Source organism: Anolis carolinensis, chromosome 5 (assembly GCF_035594765.1).
Source record: "Anolis carolinensis isolate JA03-04 chromosome 5, rAnoCar3.1.pri, whole genome shotgun sequence".
NCBI lineage: Eukaryota > Metazoa > Chordata > Lepidosauria > Squamata > Dactyloidae > Anolis > Anolis carolinensis.
Window position 1 is genome coordinate 37,613,210 of NC_085845.1, and position 24,196 is coordinate 37,637,405.

General features: G+C 43.5%; 1 long non-coding RNA gene across 2 annotated transcripts in view; it reads left to right on the plus strand.

Annotated features, from left to right (window-relative positions):
* Positions 1 to 24,196, plus strand: part of LOC103279037 (uncharacterized) — a 117,124-nt gene that overhangs the window by 30,540 nt on the left and 62,388 nt on the right. The window contains exon 3 of one of the 2 annotated variants that reach the window (XR_010007033.1): positions 20,351 to 24,046. The exons of the other annotated variant lie outside the window; for it this stretch is intronic. This is a non-coding gene — a long non-coding RNA (uncharacterized LOC103279037). Of the gene's footprint in view, positions 1 to 20,350; positions 24,047 to 24,196 lie in introns of those variants that run through there. 2 annotated transcript variants of the gene reach the window in all.

Here is a 24,196-nt window from a genome sequence, read left to right on the forward strand (position 1 = left end):
GCTTTAGGGTAATTAGCCCTGTATGATACTCTCTGTCGATGTAAGGCATGAAACCCAGGAACTGTATAGCTAAGCTACAGTATACTAAGCTAAGTGTGCTAAGAAAGTGTGACAAGAGGATGACCTTTATCAATGCAAAGGAACACATAATATTAGAATATTGCCCTCCATAAACTACGTTCATACATTTCAGGATTGCTCTGCTTTTTATAGTATTATGTGTTCTTCCGTATTAATAACTTTTGTCCTCTTGTTACCCGCCCACACTATTTACTGTGCACTTCACCCTTAATCTGCATTTTGGACTTGGTTTTCAGTAACTGAAGTAAGTAAGCGCAAGAAACTGAGACATTTTAAAAACAGTTGAGAAAGCAGGACAGCAGTGGCTTAGCCAGGACTGCCTCTGCCAAATTGGGACAGTTGGATAATGTGTAATACATATCAATGTGTATTATATATATTATATTAATATACATTGATAGGAAATGCAGTTCCCCTAACGCAAGCCCTACGTAGCCAAATGGGGACCCATGCACACATAAGAGTGTAATATTAGCACATTTTTGGAAAATCAGTCTTCAGAGGTTAAAAAATGTATTTGAATAGAGAAAGTTCACTGAAATCCCAGTGAGAACTGAGCATGCTCATTAGGATCTAATTGGAGCATTCTACAAATCAAATCAATACACACTTCAGCATTTTGTTGCCAGGACCACATGTATTAAAACATTTTTGTTTTATGGATGCAATTTTTCATTATGTAAGTACAACACTAAAGCCACAAGGGGGAAGCCCAAGCTGCTTAAATTCTTGCAGTATGTATTCATTTTCCCTTCTTCCTTTTGGCTAATACATGAAACAAGTCAAACTTGTGTTTAAAAATTCCCGTTTTAATGCTCCATTAGCTCTGCACAGTTAATATGAATATTACTGTGGTTTGCTTTCTGCTAGTTTAACATAATATAGAGACATTTGAAGAGCAGCACTATCAGGTTTAAGTTGGGTGAAAGATCTTTGAAGGTCTACACTGTGAAATTAGGATGATTGTGTACCGAGATACAAGTGGAACATAAATGTTTTTTCTTCGTGTACTCTGTGAATGCACACTAATGGAGAGGCTGCGCCTGCGCAGGTCCCAACGGAAACTCTTCCCAAGCTGAAGTTTAAATTTTGGCGGTAGCCACGCCCCTCCGTTCCCGGAGGGCATATAAGGCAGCCCTCGGCGTCTCCTCCCCAGTTCCTTTTTTTCCGCCGCAAGGTTCACTTCGGATTCTCATGTCTACGACTCGCTTCAAGCGCTGCACTCAGTGTGCCGCTAAAATTCCTGATTCCGACGGCCACGCCAAGTGCCTCTACTGCCTCGGAGAGGCACATGTCGTCGGTACCTGCCGCTTCTGCCTGGCCCTAACGGCTCAGGCTAGAAAGAATAGAGCCGCGAGGCTTAGAGCGGCGCTTTACGAAAAATCGCTTGCCCCTGAACCCGCTCCGTCGACTTCGGGCACGAAGCCGCCGCTTAATCCGGGTTCGATGTCGGCTTCAACAGCTAAAGCCCCTTCGGTCTCGTCTAAGGCGTCCAGAGCCTCCAGATCGTCTAAGGCCGCTAAACCACCGTGCACACTCACCACGGCTACGGTGACAACGCGTTCTGGCCGGGTCGGCCCTTCCTCGACATCGAGCTCGGTGGCTTCCGTATCTTCGGCCCGATCCCACCTTGGGGCTCCTCCGTCGACCTCTGCGATGAAGATCGCCCTTAAAAGGGCTCACGAGGAAGCTCGTCGGACCCAATCCGACTCAGCAATGGTCCCTCCCACGCCGGGAAAATCCCTGAGGGTTCCATCAAAACAACCACTCGCTAAGAAGAGGGCAACCCAACGCTCTTCCTCTTCTGCTTCCTCCAAGATGGACGTCCTTTCTTCGGCGACTTCTTCTAGAAGGTCCTCTCCGATCGCTCCTGCTCAGCGACCTCGCCAAACTTCTCCTCAGCAACTTTCTGATGGCGAGTTGCAGGACTCACCCCACCACTCCACTCAGACAGTGGTCAGGGTGCCATCTCCTCGACCTGCTGTCTCCCATCGTCAGTCTCGCCAGCAGCTTTTTCCCCCGACCTCGACACCGGAACGGGGTAGACAGACCACTCGCCTGGCTCGAGCGGCCCAGGCCTCGGCCTCCAAGGATACTCGGCTACAGATGGCTTCTGCTCTTGAGGCTTTGCCGCCACCAGAAACTGTGTTGTCATCTCCCCCCCAGTCCCCTCAAGGGGCTGGGGACGATGAGATCGATATAGATCGCCCTGATTCCGCTCTCTCGGCCTCGGTGGTATCCTTAGGCCTTGATCTCTCTCCTCCTCATGACGCCTATGAGGTGGACCCTCCTTCGCCTACCGACAACATTCGGGCTTTCTCCGAACAAATGATTAGAATGGCCGACGCCCTGGGTCTAGAAATCAAACAGACTTCCAAGGCAGTTACTGATCCAGTCTTCAAACGGGTCCAAGCCCAGGCCCCTCCAGCCACGCTGTTGCCATTTTTGCCTTATCTCCTAGATGTCATCCAATCTTCGTGGAAGACTCCTTCCTCGATCCCTCCTACCTCGAAGAGAATCGAGTCTTGGTATCGTACAGATGACGACACTTTAGAATGGCTTAAACACCATCCCGACCCGAACTCCATGGTCGTTAAAGCTTCTCAGTCTTCCGGCCGTGAATCCACTACCCCTGCAGACAGAGAGGGCAAGAGGTTCGACGCGGTCGGTCGAAAGCTCTATTCCGGAGCTCTTCTACTCTGTAGAATGGCGAACTATGGGGCCTGTATGGGGGCATACCAGCAGATCCTTTGGGAGAAAGCTCAGCCCTTCTTCTCTAAATTGTCGGATGAAGACCGGTCCGTCATGTCCACCCTCCAGCAAGAGGCCGATTCGTTAGCGCATCATCAAATCCAGATGGCTAAGCATACGGGCGACACGGCCGGCAAGATGATTGCCCACGCCATTGCTATTCGTCGCCACGCCTGGCTGAGATCTTCCGGTCTGTCTTCCTCCTCGAGGCAGGTCATCGAAGACCTCCCCTTCGACGCCATGGGCCTCTTTAACTCTGGCACCGACGACAAGCTAAAAACCAACCACGATTTTAAAGTTCTGGCCACTAAATGCGGCGATCAACCCCAGGTTCACCGCACCAAGTGGTTTCCTCAACGCTTTCGTCGCTTCCCGCCTCCTTCTTACCGCCATCAATCCTTCCGGCGTCCCTCGGTATCAAACAACCAAAATCGCCAGCAACCCCGTCGGGCCGCTCAGCCACAAAGACAACGCGGCCGAGCCACCCCCACTGCTGCCCAACCTCTCCGGCGTTCCTGACGCCATCTCTCTTTCCAAAGACTCTTTCTACGGTACCGATGCAGATCTCATGCCTCCACACCCCTCCCTCTCACCAAATCAACCTCATGGTCTCTTTCTAGACCGCCTGGCTCCCTTCTTTCACCGGTGGAAATCTATTACTTCAGATGCCTGGGTTCTCAAAATTGTCCAAGAAGGCTATGCCTTAGAATTCGAAGAACTCCCGCCCACGGGCCAAGTCCTTCTCTCCAACCCTTCTCAAGAAATTCTCGCAGAGGTCGACGCCCTTCTCGCCAAGGGGGCTATTCGGCCTTCTCCATCGGTACAGGACCCTCAAGGCTTCTTCTCCAGATACTTTACGGTCCCGAAGAGGGGTGGGGGCCTCCGCCCAATTCTGGACTTACGCATGCTCAATGTCTTCATACGTCCAACCAAGTTCAGGATGGTCTCCATCGCCTCCATCCTCCCGATGCTTCAGCGCGGAGACTACTTCGTGTCTATAGACCTTCGAGACGCCTATTTCCACGTGGCGATTCGAGAAAACCACAGGCGCTTCCTTTCTTTCAAAGTTCTCGACCAGACCTACCAGTTCACCGTTTTACCCTTTGGCCTCGCTACGGCCCCAAGGGTCTTTACCAAAGTCGTCGCTGTCGTGGCTGCCCACCTCCGGCTCCAAGGGATCACAGTCTTTCCATATCTAGACGATTGGCTTCTGGTCGAATCCGACCCTGCCCTTCTCCGACGTCACGTCGACTACACCCTCTGTCTTCTAGAATCTCTCGGTCTTCAATTAAACCACGACAAATCTCACCTCACCCCGTCGAACAAAATCTGCTTCATCGGTGCCCTGTTCGACTCAATTGCTCAAACTGTCTCCCTTCCGTTCGACAGGTTTCTAGCTCTTCGCCAACAAATCATTTTCTGCGAGACCCACCGGAGGGTTCGGGCTCGATCCATCCAGGTACTGCTCGGCCATATGGCCTCCACAGTCTTCACGACCCCGTTCGCCAGGCTTCATCTCCGGCCTCTTCAAAGGTGGTTCATAGACGCTTTCAAGCCATTCCGCCACCCCAACTCGAGGTTTCTCTCGGTCCCGCCTCACGCTCGTCGGTCGCTTCTCTGGTGGAAGTCCCTCTCCAACGTTTGCAGGGGTCTTCCGTTCCACCCAATTCCTCCCTCCACTACCATAACCACGGACTCATCCAACTTCGGCTGGGGAGCCCACATGAAGGGTCTCACTGTTCGGGGCCTTTGGTCTCCCTCCGAGAAGGCAAATCACATAAACTTTCTCGAACTCCTTGCTATCTTCAAGGCTCTGAGAGCCTTCTCACGCCTGATCTCCCGGACATCTGTACTCATTCAGTCAGACAACACGGTAGCAGTCTTTTACATCAACAAGCAGGGTGGCACGGGTTCAAGGAAGCTGATGCTCCTCTCCTCCCAGCTGTGGCATTGGTGCATAGCCCGCAACATCCAAATCTCGGCGATTCACCTTCCCGGGATCCAGAACAACTTGGCAGACGCCCTCAGCAGGATGACGACTTCCTCCCACGAGTGGATGCTCGACCCCGAGACTCTTCTCTCTCTTTTTCTCAAATGGGGCTTCCCCACTCTAGACCTTTTCGCTTCTCCCGAGAACGCTCAGCTGCCCCGATACGGGGCAAGACTCCCCCCGTCCTCCTCTCCAGGCTGCCTGGGAGACGCCTTTCTTCTGGACTGGTCGGCGGAACCGATCTATCTCTTTCCGCCCTTTCCTCTGATACCGAAGGTCCTGCAGAAACTCCGGTCGGTACCTACGTCGGCGATCCTGATAGCTCCAGCCTGGCCTCGTCAATCTTGGTTCCCGGCTCTTCTTCATCTCTCCAAGGCGACCTTCTTCACTCTACCTCTTCTGCCACACCTCTTATCCAGGGAGAACGGCCAGATCCTCCACCCGGATCTCCCCTCTCTACATCTCACTGCTTGGAGGATTCTCGCCTGACCTCCCTCCCGCAAAACCTACAGGAGGTCCTCCGCGCAGCTCACAAACCGGCTACAACCAGAGCCTACACTTATAAAGTCTCTCGCTTTCGCTCCTTTCTTCGCTCCCGAGGAATTACTGTTTTTCCAACCTCGGTACCGATTGTACTGGACTTCCTTATGTCTCTAGCAGACCAAAAACTTTCTCTTGCTTCTATGAAATCTTACCTGGCCGCTCTATCCTGGTGTTTTCAACAACATGGTAGACCATCTCTATTCTCCGACCACCTTGTCAAGACCTTCTTGAAAGGATACAACAACATCTGCCCACCGACTCAACCTCCTACTCCAGGGTGGAACCTCGAGCTTGTACTTTCTCAGCTTACTGCCTCTCCCTTTGAACCGCTGGCTTCGACCGACCTACGTCTCCTTTCTTGGAAAGTTGCCTTCTTGGTGGCCATAACCTCAGCGCGCAGACCCTCGGAGCTGGCGGCCCTTCGGGTCGATGAACCCTACCTCCGCTTTCATCACGACCGCGCCGTTCTCCGTCCGGACATCACCTTCCTTCCCAAGGTGGTCTCTGCTTTTCACCTTAACCAGGACATTGTCCTTCCCGCTTTCTTCCCAGACCCCTCGTCTCCCCTTGAGCGGAGACTGCACCTCCTTGATGTGCGTAGAGCACTTCTGTTCTACCGCGACCGTACTAAGGACATTCGAAAGACCCCAAAACTTTTTGTGGCCCATGCCCCAGATAAACTGGGCAATCCTATTTCTTCTCAAAGACTCTCACACTGGATTGCTCAGGCCATTGAACTGGCCTATGAACTAGCCAAAAGACCTCCTCCCCCGTCGGTTCGCCCGCGTTCGACGAGAGGTCTCTCCACGTCGACTGCCTTCCTAAGGGGCATTTCCCTGGACTCCATCTGCAAGGCAGCGATCTGGTCTAACCCCCTTACATTTGTGTCTCACTACAGGTTAGACCAAAAAACTTTGAAAGATGCCGCCTTTGCTAGGGCGGTTTTATCCTCATGCTTGTCCTAACCTTCTGCATTTATGACTTCTATGTGGGTGCTTTTTTCTCATGCGACCCTCTTGTTGTTTTTCCTGTTTGGTACATGTTTGCACTACTCTCCTGATGATCCGTGCCTTATTGCTACTGCCTTCCCCCTTAGGGGAATGATGTTTTCCTGTTTTTTTCACATGTGCTCTTAAAGGGTTATGTCATGCCTTACCGAACTGCTCTCGGTGTTTGGCGTGTGTTTGATGCAATACCTTAATGGGTCCTTGGACCAGGGTTTTTTGATGTTTTCATGTTTAATAAACATATGTTTGGACAGTTTTCTCGTTGTCAGGGTTTGCTTAGCCCGCCTCCGAGACCTAAGCTTGCTAGTCTCCATTAGTGTGCATTCACAGAGTACACGAAGAAAAAGGACAGGTTGCTTACCTGTAACCATGTTTCTTCGAGTGTACTCTGTGAATTCACACAAGCCCGCCCTTCCTTCCCCTCTGGCAAACCCTCTTCCTTTCTCGTTGCCTTTGCGGCGTAGGAACTGGGGAGGAGACGCCGAGGGCTGCCTTATATGCCCTCCGGGAACGGAGGGGCGTGGCTACCGCCAAAATTTAAACTTCAGCTTGGGAAGAGTTTCCGTTGGGACCTGCGCAGGCGCAGCCTCTCCATTAGTGTGAATTCACAGAGTACACTCGAAGAAACATGGTTACAGGTAAGCAACCTGTCCATCTCTATACAAAAGGTATATCTAAAGTACTTAATTACAGCAGGCGGATAGTACTGCTTTCAGTGTCATTGCTCTATCCAATGGAATGGATTCTGGGATTTGTTGTTTGATGTGGGTGTATTTCAGTTTCTTTGCTGCCCTCACCTATAGCATTATTTATTTCCAATATTTCTATCCCGCCCTTCTCACCCGAAGGGACTCTGATATAAATTCTAAGGGCCTTTCCACACAGACATATAACCCAGAATATCAAGGCAGATAATCCACAATATCGGCTTTGAACTGGATTATCTGAGTTCACATTGCCATATAATCCAGTTCAATGTGGATTTTATACAGCTGTGTGGAAGGGACCTAAGTATGTCAGAAAACTACAAATCTCAGGATTCCATAGGGAAGAGGTGTGGCAGCTAAAGTGGTATCAAGCTATTATGATTGCATCATGTGGATATACTCAAAGAGAGATTCCTAAAAGATAATAGGTCTATTATAGTATCATACAGTTGGAAGAGACCACAAAAACCAAACAGTCAAAACCCCTGCCATGCAGGAATACACAATCAAAACTCCCTCGACAGATGGCCATGCAGCCTCTGCTTAAAAACCTCCAGAGAAGGAGACTCCAGCATGCTCAGAGGCAGCAACATATTCAATTGCCAAGCAGCTCTTAACCATCAGGTAGTTCTTCTTAATGTTTAGGTGGAATTTTTTTTCCTGCAAAAAAAGATTATCTCACAGCAGAGCCACAAATAAAAATATTGAGCCTCATTATTCTTCCTTTTCAGGCAATATGGGAAACGGTTTTCTATATCCCCTTGCTACACATATGAGAAATATATGTGGCAACTAGGTTTCTGAAATCCTGCCACCGTGAAACAAAATGTGACAATAATGCCGCCTGTCAATGGGTTTCCCAAACTGTGGAGTATTTGCATACCAATCCATTTTTAGTGGAATTGGAAATTCACTTTCATTTTATCTCTACTATCCTGTTGATAATATAAGTTCTAATACTTGTATAACCTTAACTTTAATAGATGTGTTTATGTGCATTTCATTACTTTTTGACTCATAGTGGCCCCATTAATTCCATAGGGTTTTCTTCAGCAAGGAATACGGAGAAGTGATTTTCCCAGTTTGTTTCTCTAAAATATACCTAATATATCTGGTATTTGATGGCAGCCTCCCATCCAGATAATAACCAGAGCTGACCCTACATCCTTTCCAAACAGGCGCTGGCACCTTTAGGGTATTTTGGTGGACCAAAACATATATTTAAAATATATTTGAGTAGCATGGTGTTGGTTATGACATGAATACACATTAAAAGTTTAAATGGGTTGCTGTAAGTTTTCTGGGCTGTATGGTCATGTTCTTCTGGAACATGGCCATAGAGCCCAGAAAACTCACAGCAACCCAGTGAATCCGGCCATGAAAGCCTTTGACAACACAAAATTTCAAATATTTTTTAGAAAATTATCTTTATCTATAATGCATATCTATATCTTTATCTATAATGCTATCACTTTAAAGATATCATAACTTGAAATTCTGGCCCCTTCCACGCAGCTGTATAAAATCCACATTGAACTGGATTATATGGCAGTGTGAACCCAGTTCAAAACAAATATTGTGGATTATCTGCTTTGATATTCTGGGTTATATGGCTGTGTGAAAGGACCCCCTCTGTTGTGTGATGCTGGATCTACACTGCTATATAATCCGGATTATAAAAACAGATAATACATGCTCCTGTTACACTGATTTATATCCCAGGATCTGATCCCAGGTTATCTGCTTTGAACTGGATTATATGAGTCTACACTGCCAGATAATCTGGAATATGAAGATTATATGAAGACCCAAGGCCCCTTTTACACTGCCATATAATTCAGATGATCGAAGCAGATAATCCACATGATCAGCTTTGAACGGGATTATATGAGTCTATACTGCCATATAATCCAGTTCAAAGCAGATAATCTAGATTTTATATGGTAGTGCAGAAGGGGCCATACTCAGGATTTTACAGAAATTTTCCTTCTGGTCATTATAAGAAGACTAGCTGTGCCCAGCCAAGTGTTGCTGTGGCAAAGTGTGCTGGAATGGGAAGAAAAGTATTGAGGAATTAGTGGTAGTTAGTATATGTTATTTCCTAAAGCTTGTGAATATACAATATTTCTGGTTGTTCCCTTTTTTGTCTGTTGGAGGCATGTATGAATGCTGCAATTAGACAGAATGATTAGCATGTAATGGCCTTTCAGCTTCAAAGCCTGGCTGCTTCCTCCCTGGGGGAATCTTTTGTTGGGAGGTGTTAGCTGGCCCTTGTTTCCTGTCTGGAATTCCCGTTTTCAGAGTGTTGTTCTTTATTTACTGTTCTGATTTTTGAGTTTTTAATACTTGGAACCAGATTGTGTTCATTTTCATGGTTCACAGCAACATAATAATAATAATAATAATAATAATAATAATAATAATAATAATAATAATAATAATGACTCTGATAATACACACTACTTCTCTCCCTCCTCAGCTTCCTCCCTGGGGTTATCCTTTGTTGGGAGGTGTTAGTTGGCCCTGATTGTTCCTGTCTGGAATTCCCCTGTTTTCAGAGTGTTGTTTTTCTTTATTAACAGTCCTGATTTTAGAGATTATATTGTTTTGTTTTATTATACCACAGTAATTTTTATATATTATACTTATAATCTTATATTATTTGCTTTGAACTGGATTATATGAGCCCCTTCTACACATAACATTACCATGTATTGAACTGTTTTTTCTGTCAATTTGTTGTAAAACATGATGTTTTGGTGCTTAATTTGTAAAATCATAATGTAATTTGATGTTTAATAAGCTTTTCCATAATCCCTCCTTATTATCCAACATTTTCACTTATCCAACGTTCTGCCAGCCCGTTTATGTTGGATAAGTGAGACTCTACTGTATATATATAGATATTATAGTTGTCTCTGGATGCTGTAAATCTGAAATGGAAACTAGAAGTCCTTAAAAGTAGCTAGATGTCCCCATGCTATCTTTTAATCTCTACTTGGGGTGCCATTCTTCGTTTAACTTTTTATTTTATTTTCATCACAATGAGAACTATTTTCCTTTGGAGAGATGGCACAGGTAAAGTAGATGTCAAGCAGTTCCATCTTCTCTCTTTCAGCCATTCGCATTCCTCCATTTTCTTCATGTAACAGATCTACCACTTACATGTTCTTCTTCATGCTTTGAACAGAATCGCCATCTCACGTAGTATCTGCAAGCTTTTCTTTACAAGTCTGAACTCTTTCTGAGATTTAAACCTCCTGACCTCCAACAAATAATGGTTATTTGTTTGTGCTCTTCCGTGGTAATTTCCTCCATTCCCCATTTCTATTACATGATTCTTTTAAGTACCAGGTATTCTGAAAGCTCTTTGTTTAATTGTCCTGCTAGTTTCTTCAAATGCCTTCCATTTCTCTTTTTTGTTGAAATTGTTTGTGATTGTACCTGGCCTGCAGTACTTCACTTTTAAGAAACTAGTATCCATCATGAACCACATTCTATTTGAGTGTGTTTGATAACAGACCTTCACCCATTATTTCTTTTACTTTGTTGCAGTCAAGTTTCCTAAAGCCTAGTGTGCACAACTACAGAACTTTTCCTCAATATAACAAATCATGGAAAGTATGGTCACTTCCCCTGATGGTTCCCCTGCTGCAGTGGTTCTCAACCTTCCGAATACCACGACTCCTACAGTTCCTCATGTTGTAGTGACCCCCCAACCATAAAACTATTTTTGTTGCTACTTCATAACTGTAATTCCGCTACTTTAATGAATCGTAATGTAAATATCCGATATGCAGGATGCACTGTGGACTCAAACAATGATGGATCTGGACCAAACTTGGCGCGAATACTCAATATGCCCAAATGTGAATACTGATGTTTGGGGAAAATTGACCTTGACATTTGGGAGTTGTAGTTGCTGGGATTTATAGTTCACCTACAATCAAAGAGCATTCTGAACTCCACCAACGATGGAATTGAACCAAACTTGGCACACCGAACTCCCATGACCAACAGAAAATAATGGAAGGGTTTGGTGGGCATTGGCCTTGAGTTTAGAAGTTGTAGTTCACCTACATCCAGAGAGCACTGTGGACTCAAACAATGATGAATCTGGACCAAACTTGGTATAAAAACTCAATATGCCCAGATTTGGACACTGGTGGAGTTTGGGGAAAATAGACCTTGACATTTGGGAGCTGTAGTTGCTGGGATTTATAGTTCACCTACAATCAAAGATCCCCTTGAACCCCACCAACAATAGAAATGGGCCAACATGGCCAACTGAAAATACTGGAGGGATTTGGGAGGAATTAACAGTGATTTAGGGGAGATGTAGTTCACCTACCTCCGGAGAGCACTGTGAACCCAAACAACTATGGATCTGGACCAAATTTGGCACAAATACCTTATATGCTGAAATTTGAATACTGGTGCAGTTGAGGGGGATTGCTATTGTCATAGTTGTAGTTACTGGGATTTATAGTTCACCTACAATCAAAGAGCTTTCTGAACTCCACCTATGATGGAATTGAACCAAACTTAGCACACAGATCTCCCATGAACAACAGAAAATACTGGAAGGGTTTGGTAGGCATTGACCTTGAGTTTTATAGTTCTAGTTCACCTATATCCATCCTTCTCTGCCAAAGGGGTTCCTAAGGCCATCAGAAATATGTGTTTTCCGGTGGTCTTTGGCGACCCCTCTGACACCCCCTCGCAAACCACCTCCCCCAGGATTCCCAACCCCTAGGTAGAGAAAAGCTGCCCTACTGGATGGGGGATTCTAGAACTGTAGTCCAATACCCCAATTTTTTCCAAGTCCTGGCTCTACCAATGAGGTACATTTCTTCTTCGTGAGAAACTTCATGTCAAAAATCTTTTAAATTAGTTTGAATGCCATATGCACCAACCTTCAGGCTTCATCATTCTACAGATGCTGCCCTGTCATTAAGAAGGTGTCTAAGAAATATGGCATTTACAATGACCATGACAATGAGAGCAATAATTAAAAGGTAATTGTGTTAAAGGATTCTTTTGGATAGAACCATTTAATCTTGAATTCGTTCCCAGCCATTTTTGTGCATTGTTACTGTGCCATAAGTTTCCTACAATAATTGTGTGTTTTGATGCATCAAACTCTGAAATCCTTTAGTCATTGTTCTGGTAATGTATTTGTAATAACTGTGAACTGTGGCCACTGCAGCATTATCTGTAGTAACTGGAAAGGAACTAATGTAACTCAAAGAGATGTCAAAACAGTCAAGACTAAAATGCCGATCTTCATCAAGTACTTAAGATACAGGAAATGCAGCAGATATAATTATCCTTAATTTAAAAACACCGGTGTAATCACCGATATTCAAAAACAAGACTAGAAGATTGCCAGTTCACTTTTTAAAAGCAGGTGATTGTGTAGTGCTAACGCACTGACTGTACAAAGCTAGGTTTAGACTGGTTCTACACTGCCAAATAAAGCAGCTTGAACTCCATTATCTGGTCCGTGTAGGCCCATATAATGTAGTTCAATGCAGTTTAACTGCATTTTATGGTTCTACACTTGTTATCGAGCACCGACCCCACATTTTGGGCCAAATTAATGTAGTAATATAATCAGAACCGTGATGGAAAGACCAGTGGAGAGCAGGAGCCCAGAGCCCTGCTGTCCGATCACGTGGAGGAGCAGAGGAGCATTGTAGCAGTTACTAAGACTTAGGATACTTTATATCTGAACCCCTTCTATTACAAAGGTAAGGTAAAGGTAAAGGTTTCCCCTGACGTTAAGTCCAGTCATGTCTGACTCTGGGGGTTGGTGCTCATCTCCATTTCTAAGCCGAAGAGCTTTCCGTAGACACCTCCAAGGTCATGTGGCCGGCATGACTGCATGGAGCGCCGTTACCTTCCCGCCGGAGTGGTACCTATTGATCTACTCACATTGGCATGTTTTCGAACTGCTAGGTTGGCAGAAGCTGGAGCAACAGCAGGCGCTCACTCTGCTCCCGGGATTTGAACCTGGGACCTTTTGGTCTGCAAGTTCAGCAACTCAGTGCTTTAACACACTTTGCCACCAGGGCTCCTCTATTACAAAGTAACCCCCTAAATAAACATACACTGTGGTGTGTTATCCTAATTTCTGATTCTTTGTGTCCTTTCTGCCTCTTGTCTTTCTCTCTCCTCTTTGATTCTTGCAGCTCACCTCACTAATTGCTTGGCCCCCACAGCCCCCCCCTACCTTCCTCCCTTCTTCTCCCCAAATTATCAACTGCTCTTACCCTAGCTAACCTCGAATCAACCTTCACCCCCGTGAGTAACCCGGCTTCCACGATTGGGTGCCCTGGTAACCACAGACCCTCTTCTGTGTGTGTAAAAAATGTTTTGTGTTTTATATAAAACTCTGGAGATATGAAGCCACCAATCAAGACTTAAGTAACCTTTCCCCAGCACCTCTTGACCCCAGAATTCCCCCCAGCGTTTTCTGGATCATCACATCACAATGGATTCAAGCACCCATCATCTCTGGAGCCAATCAATCTCTAGGGTTCCAAATAGAACCAGCTGTACAAGTGATAATAGGATCCTGACTGATTGGGCCACACTTCCTTTGTGCAGCCGTATGGACACAAAAAGAACATTAATAACCTGGCACTCTTCCCTGATACCAGGAGGCCTGCCCCGCTTTCCAAGAGGCCATTTCCCCTTTGGCCCCGCTTTGTTCATTTCGGGATTGAAACAATGTGATTCACCAAAAAACTATTCTTTTCTTTCATCCTGCCCCTCATCAGCCATTGGAGAGCAGAAATATGTGTCAGCAATGGGGATCACTCCATGACTGGCTGGTGATTGCTGCAGTCCCACCTCACAGAGGGAATCCTCCCAGCTGGCCGTGACGTCAAGACTGGCTCCGCTAATCAGTGCAAAGCCAGCCCCAGCTGTGTGTGTGGGGGAAAACAAAAGACTGTACAATATAAAATGTATGTTTTACTTGTATTAAACATGTCAGCTTCTTTGAGCAACTTACCGCTAGCTCTCATCCTTTCTGGCTGGATGGAATAAACTTCTTGGTGGCTTCTTCTTCAACTGGAGAGATTTCTTTGACAGGAGAACATTGGTTCATAGCTTTTCACCTTGTCAGGCCCATACTCTCAGTGACTCACAGTTGGGTTTCATTATCTGTCAATTGGATTTCAATATCCATAGGTTGGGGTCTCGCTGTCCGCTGTCCAGATCTGACTATCGGCGACCACATTCAATTACTCAATTTCACACTAACCATATAATGTAGGTTTAAACTGCATAATACTGCAGTGTAGAACCAGTATATGAAACAAGCCTCTTCTGCTGTTAGAACATTTTTCTGATGGCTGTTCTCAGAGATCCGCCAACAGAGCAAACTCCTAGTAGAATTGCTTTGCAGAAGAGCTAAAAAGGGGGTGACAAAAGGCAAAACAAGGAAGGAGACATTTAAACTAAGATCCTGATTCCTTCAGCCCAGGGCCAAAGACAAAACATTGGAACAAATTTAGGTCTCAGGCTCGCTCTACACTTCCTTATATTCCAGGATGTGATCCCAGATTATCTGCTTATTCCAGATTATTTTGCAGTGTGCACTCATATAATCCAGTTCAAAGCAGATGATCTGACCCCAGATCCTGGGATATAGGTCAGTGTAGATTCAACCTCAGTGAGCGCAGCCTTAAGTAGTTTCCAAAATCCTTAGGAGGGAAGGACTTTAGGTTGAGGACAATGTTAGGCAATCTGACGTTTATTCAATTGGACTTTGGCCAAATAGGATTGTATTTGATGGCGGAAATCCCATATGAGCTATTTGAAAGTAAGATCCATTGAATGTTCAGAATTGCTCAGAATATAGAAATTCAGAATATAGAAACTAGCTCTGCAACCTTGAACAGGGGGACAATTAATAATTAATAGAAGGATTAGTAGTTACTGCCTTGCCTTGCTTCCTCAAAGCTTTGTAGAAGAATGGATCTTTACTTTATCCCTTATTGTATGTAGTAAGTAGAGTATTTTGGGCCCCTGGTGGCACAGTGTGTTAAAGCGCTGAGCTGCTGAACTTGTGGGCCAAAAGGTCCCAGGTTCAAATCCTGGGAGTGGAATGAGCGCCCGCTGTTAGCCCCAGCTCCTGCCAACCTATCAGTTCAAAAACATGCCAATGTGAATAGATCAATAGGTACCGCTCCGGCAGGAAGGTAACGGCGCTCCATGCAGTCATGCTAGCCACATGACCTTGGAGGTGTCTACGGACAACGCCGGCTCTTCGGCTTAGAAATTGAGATGAGCACCAACCCCCAGAGTCGGTCACGACTGGACTTAACATCAGGGGAAAACCTTTACCTAAACCTTTAACCTAAGTAGAGTATTACTTCTTACTACATACAATAAGAGAAAATTAAAAAAAAGTTTTGGATACATCTTTCTGAAAAATAGAATATAGTTGTTTGTGCTTCAAACAAGTGCCTATAAGCATTTGCTTCTTGTGGGCGACTCATATATTTTTGGCCCAAGAAGTGAGAAACTTTCAGATCCATACAAGTCTGGCCATAAATTAAAATAAATTTAAAAATCAGCAATTTTTGTTCTCGAAAAGTTATGAAGGGGCAAATTTTTTGAATTCTTAGCATTTCCTGATGAAACAGATATGAGTCAAAATATGTCTATCGAACCTCAGCCTAATCTAATCACTGCAAATATGCTTTCTTCATAAGAATCTCCAAGCCTTTAAGAAAGATACGTCTGCAAATCAGTACAACCCAGAGATTTATTAATTCACTGGCATGCAATGTTTTCATATTTCTCGATTTATAGTGCAGATTTCATACTTGTTTATATAGTTTTTGGATTAGCTTGAATGTTTGTTTTGGCAATTGTGATCTTACAAAAAACCTCCAGCTACTTTCCAGCCAGAGCTAAAACAGGGAATTGGGGAGTGTGGAAGATTATCTTTTTATATGCAAGTCAGTGGTGGTAATCATTTTTCATCTTTGCTCTTTTTTTGTATGATTAAGGATGAAATATGAGCATCTAGAGATTTTAAAACAAGGAAATACTATTAGTTTGCTACAGTCAACAATGTGCAGGATTATTCTAATCCCTTTCCTCAGTTTTGGAAAAGTTCCCAAATACCAGGAGCTGAAGAAAATCTTGAGCATTTTCTTCAAACAATTTTAATCAAGTATATACATGACACATATATTCCAAAATGTCATATATCTTTGTTTTGAAACATGCTATGTAGTTATTACAGGAATATTCAGATATACCAGAAAAAGGTTAAAAGATTTCAGACTTCTTCATTATTAACAATAGACTCTGACCATGCTTTCTTTCCACAGATAAATAGGACGTCTAATTTTAAAAGAGACCGATAAATCCTTTCTGACTGTGTAGCAGGCAGAATCTGAGTCCTTTCATTTTAATCTACTCTCGTTTTAGATTCTGGTAAATGGGAGAGATCACAGGAACAGACAACCAAGCATTTCGAGTACACGTCACTTGGTGCAGAAAGGATATATAATGTTTATATTTCCATTTTCTGCAAAGTTCCAGGCCTGTCACTTTTCTTGTTCTCAGCCTTGGCTCCAAATAAGGAAGTCAATGAGAAAATATTTATCCTGTAGCTCTTCTCAAAGTATAACTGACTAGACTGGGCACAGCATGGTGCCCTCCAAACTCCCTGTTCCTCCTATATATATTTTAAATATAATGTGGGAATCTGGGAGATCAAGGATTTGAGTCAGCCACATGGCCACAGAAACTCACCGGAGAAGTCTGGGTGGGTCACATTTTTTTCATCCTGAGGCAGGCAATGAAGACACACAACAAGTTCTAAGTATGTGAAAGTGTGGATCCAATTCCAAGTTTCCAGAACTCTTGCTTTCAAAGTGAGGCTAAGCTCTGCTGCTCTTTGGACTTCTTTCTTTTTAAAATAAGGAACTCTTCAGCATGCATGCAGGCCATGCTGTAGCACCGCAATCACTGGCAAAAGGGAAGGCATGTGGGGCAGTTTGTGGTGTCCAATGCGGCTTCCCTCCTCCTCCTCATCATATGGAGGGGACAAGAGAGGGTGCTTTGGCACCCTTTTCCTCTCCCCATCAGATGACAGAAAAGGCAGCAACACCAATTGCCTCACCGCCCTTTCTGCCATCACAAGGCAAAAGAGGAGGAAAGTGCGGGTAGCTCAGTCGCAGCTACTGAAACTACACTTTCCTCCCCGCAGTGGAGGAGAATGGGCCTTTCGGTGCTTCTCCTTCACCTTGGGAGGAATGTGGGAGAGGCCTGCCATGTGTTGTGTGATGGCACATGGCAGGCCCCGTCCTTGCCGAACACCAAAGCGGAAAAAGGGGGAAAAATGCCCCGTATGAAGAGGTCCTTGGTGTGTCATAATGATATTAGCGTGAAATACTAGAGTTTGGGGGCATCTACACTGTAGAATGAATGCTGCTTGATGTCACCATACTACAAATTCCAGGACTCCATAGCATCAAGCCAAAGTGGTGTCAAACTATATTCATTCTACCGTTTAGGTCCATACCTTGAATGGCTTGCAGAGATTATTCCTAAGAAAGATATTTATCTATGATTTTGTTTTCGTGTCAGGAGTGACTTGAGAAACTGCAAGTCAATTCTGGTGTGAGAGAATTGGCTGTCTGCAAGGACATTGCCAAGGGGATGCCCAGATGTTTTACCATCTCGTGAGAGGCTTCTCTCATGTCCCATTTATCTATGATAACTAACATGTTTAATTTCTTACCTAGATTCAATCACACACAGTTCCATGATAGCAGATTTTTTCCCCTCTTCTCTTTACCCATGCATCTCTTGGCACCAAACAACAACAGAAAATTCCAGAGAATGACCCCATTAACAATGCATTATATGGTCAGTGTAGCCTCAGATAATGCAGTTCAAGTGCATTATATAAGTCTACTTAGTGTAGATGGGGCCAGTTTTCCCAGACCTTTGGAGAAGGTTTTTGAGTTGCATTCATAAGAAGGGATAAGTTATCTCAGCAATTGTTGGGTTGCTGTGAGTTTTCTGGGCTGCATGGCCATGTTCCAATAGCATTCTCTCCTGACGTTTCACCCACATCTATGGCAAGCATCCTCAGAGGTTGTGAGGTATATTGAAGACAAGGCAAGGGAGGTTTATATATCTGTGGAAGGTCCAGAAAGAACTCTTGTCATACATCACATGATTTAGACTTTGAACACTAATTTCTATTTCTTCAGAGTTGCCCTGGAGTTTGCAGCTAGATAGATTTGGCCATAGTGTTGTTTTACCTTTCAGGTGATTGAAATTAAGGTAAAGGTAAAGGTTTTCCCCTGACATTAAGTCCAGTTGTGTCTGACTCTGGGGGTTGGTGCTCATCTCCATTTCTAAGCCGAAGAGCCGGCATTGTCCGTAGACATCTCCTAGGCCATGTAACCAGCATGACTGCATGGAGCACCATTACCTTCCTGCTGAAGCAGTACCTATTGATCTACTCACATTTACATGTTTTCGAATTGCTAGGTTGGCACAAGCTGGGCCTAACAATGGGAGCTCACCCCGCTCCCCGGATTCAAACCGCCGACCTTTCAGTCAGCAAGCTCAGCAGCTCAGTGGTTTAACCCGCTGCACTACCATTCTCTGCTGGTAAATACAAATATATATATTTTAACATCAAAATTTATCCCAAATAATTTCCACCTTACTATGTTTCTGTAGTTAAAGCACACTAATTTCTATGGAGAATCAGATCTTCAAAGTGTTTCATAGTTATAACCCCATCCCATCTGCAGCTGAGACTGAGTCTTCTGAATCTTCAAACAAACCTCAGTTTATTGATACGAGACCAAAAATGATGCTTTTCAGAGGTTATGGAAGAATCTTAACCTTGAAATCTACAATGAACAGTAAAGACAGAAAAGGTGTATCTGGTTCATTCAATACCAGCAAGCTTTTTCCTGGATCAATCATAGCAAGCCCCAAAGATGCCTGATATATAAAATATAAAACATTGTCTTAGTGTAAAGCCTGTATATTTGGAGATGTAAGGATTTTAAAAAAATCTCAGAGCCATCGTAGTTATTCTTTACTGAAAAATTGCTTTTTTGTTTGCAGGTCATTCGTTTAGTTCAAGGTGTGCAACCATACTGTAAAGATGTAAATTAGAATCATAGATTCAAAGAGTTGGAGGAGACTGCATGGGCTGTCTAGTCCAACCCCCTTGCCAGGGATGTAGTAGTGATGCCCAGCTCTATATTATTGCATACGATAATATGTTGCATGAGCCAGTCTATATTTACAGTTCTCTGTATGTTTCCCAATGTGCTTTTGGGGGGAAATGTGAATACTAAAAAAAACACAACCAAATGTGTGGAGGAAAGTTACTTCTTACAAATATCTAGCTACATAGAGCTTCCATTATGTATATTTAGACAAGGAAAATCAAATACACCAATAAAGGATGAGTAACACATTGCTTGACAGCAAAATGTTTGAAAAAGATCCAAGAGTCTTAGCAAAGGTAAAGGTAAAGGTTTCCCCTGACGTTAAGTCCAGTCGTGATCGATTCTGGGGGTTGGTGCTCATCTCCATTTCTAAGCCGAAGAGTCAGCGTTGTCCATAGACACCTCCAGGTCATGTGGCTGGCATGACTGCATGGAGCACCGTTACCTTCCCGCCGGAGCGGTACCTATTGATCTACTCACATTTTGCATGTTTTCAAACTGCTAGGTTGGCAGGAGCTGGGGCTAACAGTGGGCGCTCATTCCACTCCCGGGATTTGAACCTGGGACCTTTTGGTCTGCAAGTTCAGCAGCTCAGCGCTTTAACACACTGTGCCACCAGGGGCCCAGTCTTAGCAAAGCACAAGCTAAATATGTGGTTTACAGGAAACCAGGAAGAAAAAGTTACTACATTTCATCAATGGAAGTATAGGGTTCAGATCAAAAAATGTAATACTGCAACTCTATTCTGCTTTGGTTAACAACTTCCTGAATTTCTGTGGATTTCTGTATCTGCAGGGAGTTGAAGAAGATGACCCTTGGAAGTTCTTTCCAACTCTTCAGTTCTATGGACACAGAGAACTAGTTCAAGAAAGACCACCAAAATAGTAGTAGTCACTAGTCAAAGATAAGCTTCCCATACAAATAATATACCGCTCTTCTTCTTTTCCTTCTGTCTACTTATTGTCTAGCTCTTTATTGGATTGTTTTTTAATCCATTAACATTCAAAGTACTTATCTTTATTGTATCCATTATAGGAAGAAAAGAGAAACAAAAAAGTACTGAAGAAAGAAAAAAACACTTGGAGATGAAAGAAGTGATTTTTTTTTACTACATTCCGTCTGCCTGCTGGTCTTCTTTGGTCTACATGAGTGACATCTATTCGTAATATTTTAGTTTTAGTTCCTTCTGTTCCGTGTGTAACCCTTTCCCATTTATGTTTCAGTCTCTCTGTTTTACTGAGGACGATAGTATAAGGAAGGCCCCTCTGTTCTCAATGTTAACATCAAAGGAAGCACAGGGGTAAAGGAAGTTGAGCCTCTTCTTGAACTTCAGAGAAGGAATGGGCTCAGCCCCATTCACTTCACTCTTTTGATGTTAATATTATACTCAACCTTCTGCTTAGTTCATGATCAGGGAATGCTCATGAATAGCTGCCATCACATTTAGTTTGGTTCTGATATTTCTGTTTTCTGGAATGTGGTAGTTTTACCCTTTTTTTTTTAAGTCACTTAAACTAGTGGTCATACCCATTTTGAAATGCCCCAATTTAGCTCCTACCACCAGCGCAAAGACTGTCAAAATATTCCTATACACACAGGCTTTTTATGGTCATACCAGGGAATGTGGGGCATGGGGGGGAGGCTGTGCCAAAAATACTTATTTCTCGCACTGGAGGGTTTTTTGATCCCATTCTAATTCTGCTCAATCAGCATTGTATTGCTCTTCTTGTCACTTTTTCTTCCCACTGAAATAGTGGGGAAAATTGGAATATTCAGTGAAATTTTGTTACCTTTTTAAACATAAGTTATGAAGTGAGTTATAAAAGAATAAATAATATAATGCTCACATTTTGAATTCCTGTTACTCGTTTTTTATCATTGAAAAAAATACTGCAGTTCTAGTAGCTAAAGTTGTCACAGGTTGAGAGAGTCACAATACAACACAAACAATTGAATATTAAAATATTATGAATAACATTAAATATCATTCATAATAGCCATATAGAGTTGGCATGGCATGGCATGACACAAAGATTCCATGAAGAGATATCCTGCCCTTATGGTACCACTAATAACCACATAGAGATGTGAACAAGGAGTCTATTTATAGTACACAGTTATATGACCATCGCCCCTTGAATTTGGCCTGAGCCTAGCTGCACACTCCTAAAGTCACTTAGTAGTTACAAAAACAGCTGTAGTTATGGTCATGATCATCATATTCCTGACTTCCTAAAGGAATTGCAAAGGAATCTTAGGATTTTCCCACACGGAGGTGGCGAATCAGCATGTAAACTGGACCACCAAAGGTAACAGCTCTTATTTCACAATACCATTGGATACCCATTCTAAGTCCACCATGGAAATGCTGCACAATAACAGCTTTATGGAATAAAGTCTTTAATAGAGACCATTTTTAAAAAAATGCAATAAGCATCCTGAACTCTGTAACCATATTGACGGAGATCCTACATCACAGATGGAGGTACCCTGACCCAACCCTCAAACCTGTCTAAAATAGCCAGCAGCCACACCAAGAGATGGTGATCTGTTCTATTGGTGATTAGGACACAGCAGGATGATGTCTCCTGCCCCCTCCTTCCAGAGATCTTTGGTGGGATAAGATTTGCAATGGTGGCACTACTTTTGCTTCTTATACTGGAGATCTTTCAGCCCTGGTCACTGGCAGATCAGACAGTAGCTTGGTACTGTTGTTGGCTATTAAATTAGGTTGGGAGGAGCAAACATGTGACATTGGAAGTGATATACACAAGAGATAGATCTAGATCTTCTTAGTTTTACCAAAGTATCTGCATTATGTACTTTCAGATCACAGTCAATTATCCTGTTTTATGTGAACTTGCATAACCTCACACAAAACTGAATTGATGGCTGTGGGCAATACATTACCAGCCATTACTGAAGTCCATCATCTTAGCCTACACTAATTTTTAAAAGTTGGCTGCATTTTCAAAGTTACATTTGGGAAGTTATGTGCACTAATCCCATCATAATAAGAGGATTTGTGCCTCCAGCTCCACATGCAAAGCTTTAACAAAGTAAGTGTAAAGCGACTAATGTAGCAATCAAAATAATCTGTAACACCTTAGACTGTGTGAAATATGGAGGATTTTTTATTTCCAAAAGTGACCTATGTCCTAGCTATTCTTGATGCTAACTAACTCACCTCTCAGTTTGTATTTGAAAATGAAGTATTAAAGGCTCAAAAAGAACATCTAGATTTCAAAATAATTTGGAAATCAGTTTTGAAGTTATAAAATATTCCAATAAAGTTGTTAGATTTTTCTTCCCAGGATAAAAGTTTCATTACCTCATATTGTTATTAAGACATAGTAACCCCCCCCCAAAGATTTATAGTTTATTAAGAGACTACAGATAAATATATTATTATTTTCTTTTAATTAAAAACCTTTTCCAGAGATCCAAAGTTGCAAAATTTTGAAGCTTTAGGAGATTGGGAATAGACCTAGCAGCAGCTCTGCCCCTTAAACTCTATCGTATCTAACTCTTTAATAAAATGTATCAATGATTTCTGTATAACTTGTATCTTTCTGACTGTGTACTGAATTAATTTCCTATGTGAAGTGTATAAACTTGGGAACAGAGACATTGGCCAAATCCCTCCAGCTATTTCCCAAATCAGATAACTATCAGATTGATGGTGTATATTTAAAGATAAGTGATACTCTTTACCAGCCAGATAAGCTCAGGATGTTTGCCTATTTAACCTGAGGCTGAGAGTCTGCCGCTCCTGCGGAAGAGGGTGCTTAGAGTATGTATGTATGTATGTATGTATGTATGTATGTATTTACAGTATTTATATTTTGCCCTTCTCACCCCGAAGGGGACTCAGGGTGGATCACATTATATACATATAGGGCAAACATTCAATGCCCATATACACATAGAACTGAGATAGAGACAGACAGACGCAGAGGCAATTTAACCTTCTCCTGAGGGGATGTTCGATTCTGGCCACAGGGGGGAGCAGCTGCTTCATCATCTACTGTGACGGCACTTCCTCATTCCAATGTCGTAAATTAGTTAAATTTGCCTCCCCACTTTATAAGTGGTACCTTACTTCCTACTTGATAGATGCAACTATCTTTCGGGTTGCTAGGTCAGCAACGAGCAGAGGTTATTTTTTATTTTTTAATTGATGGGTGCTCACCCCGCCATGGGCTGGCCTCGGACTCATGACCTCATGGTCAGAGTGATTTATTGCAGCAGGCTGCTCACCAGCCTGCACCACAGCCCGGCCCCATTAACTCATTAACTCTCTATACTGGCAACTAAGTCCTTGATTACCTAAGATCAATACCTTTGTCTTTTGAGTTCTTTTGAGGTAGTCACAACTCATCAGCATATCTGTACCATTGTTTCAACATAGACTCTGCTCTCCCAGGGGGTGTCTGTGTAGCTGATTGGCTCCTTGCATAGAGCAATCCCCGGCTGCCATTTCTCCCACCTTGGGAATCCCTGCTAGCAGGTGGTGACATCAAGGGGATCCCTAGCCAATCCCAGCTTAGATTTTGGCTGGTCCTTTACTCAGCCAATCAGGGGAGGGTGCTGGAAGTTTTAATAGCTGTCAGAACTGTATAAGGTGTCTTGCATTTCTCTGTATTTTATGCTTGTACCTTTTGAAGCAAATTGCTTGTACTTGCATCCTTTTTGGCCGAATTGTAATAAACTTCTGTGTTTTGTCTTCAACCTGGTAAGTTTGTTTCTCTGTCCTGGCCTATCTGGTTTAGCTTACTCTCACCAGAAGCATACTCTCTAACTAAGGACCTAGCTAAATCACTACAATACGAGAAGAATAGAATCACTTTCTTTGATTATGGTTTATTTTAGTAAATAAAT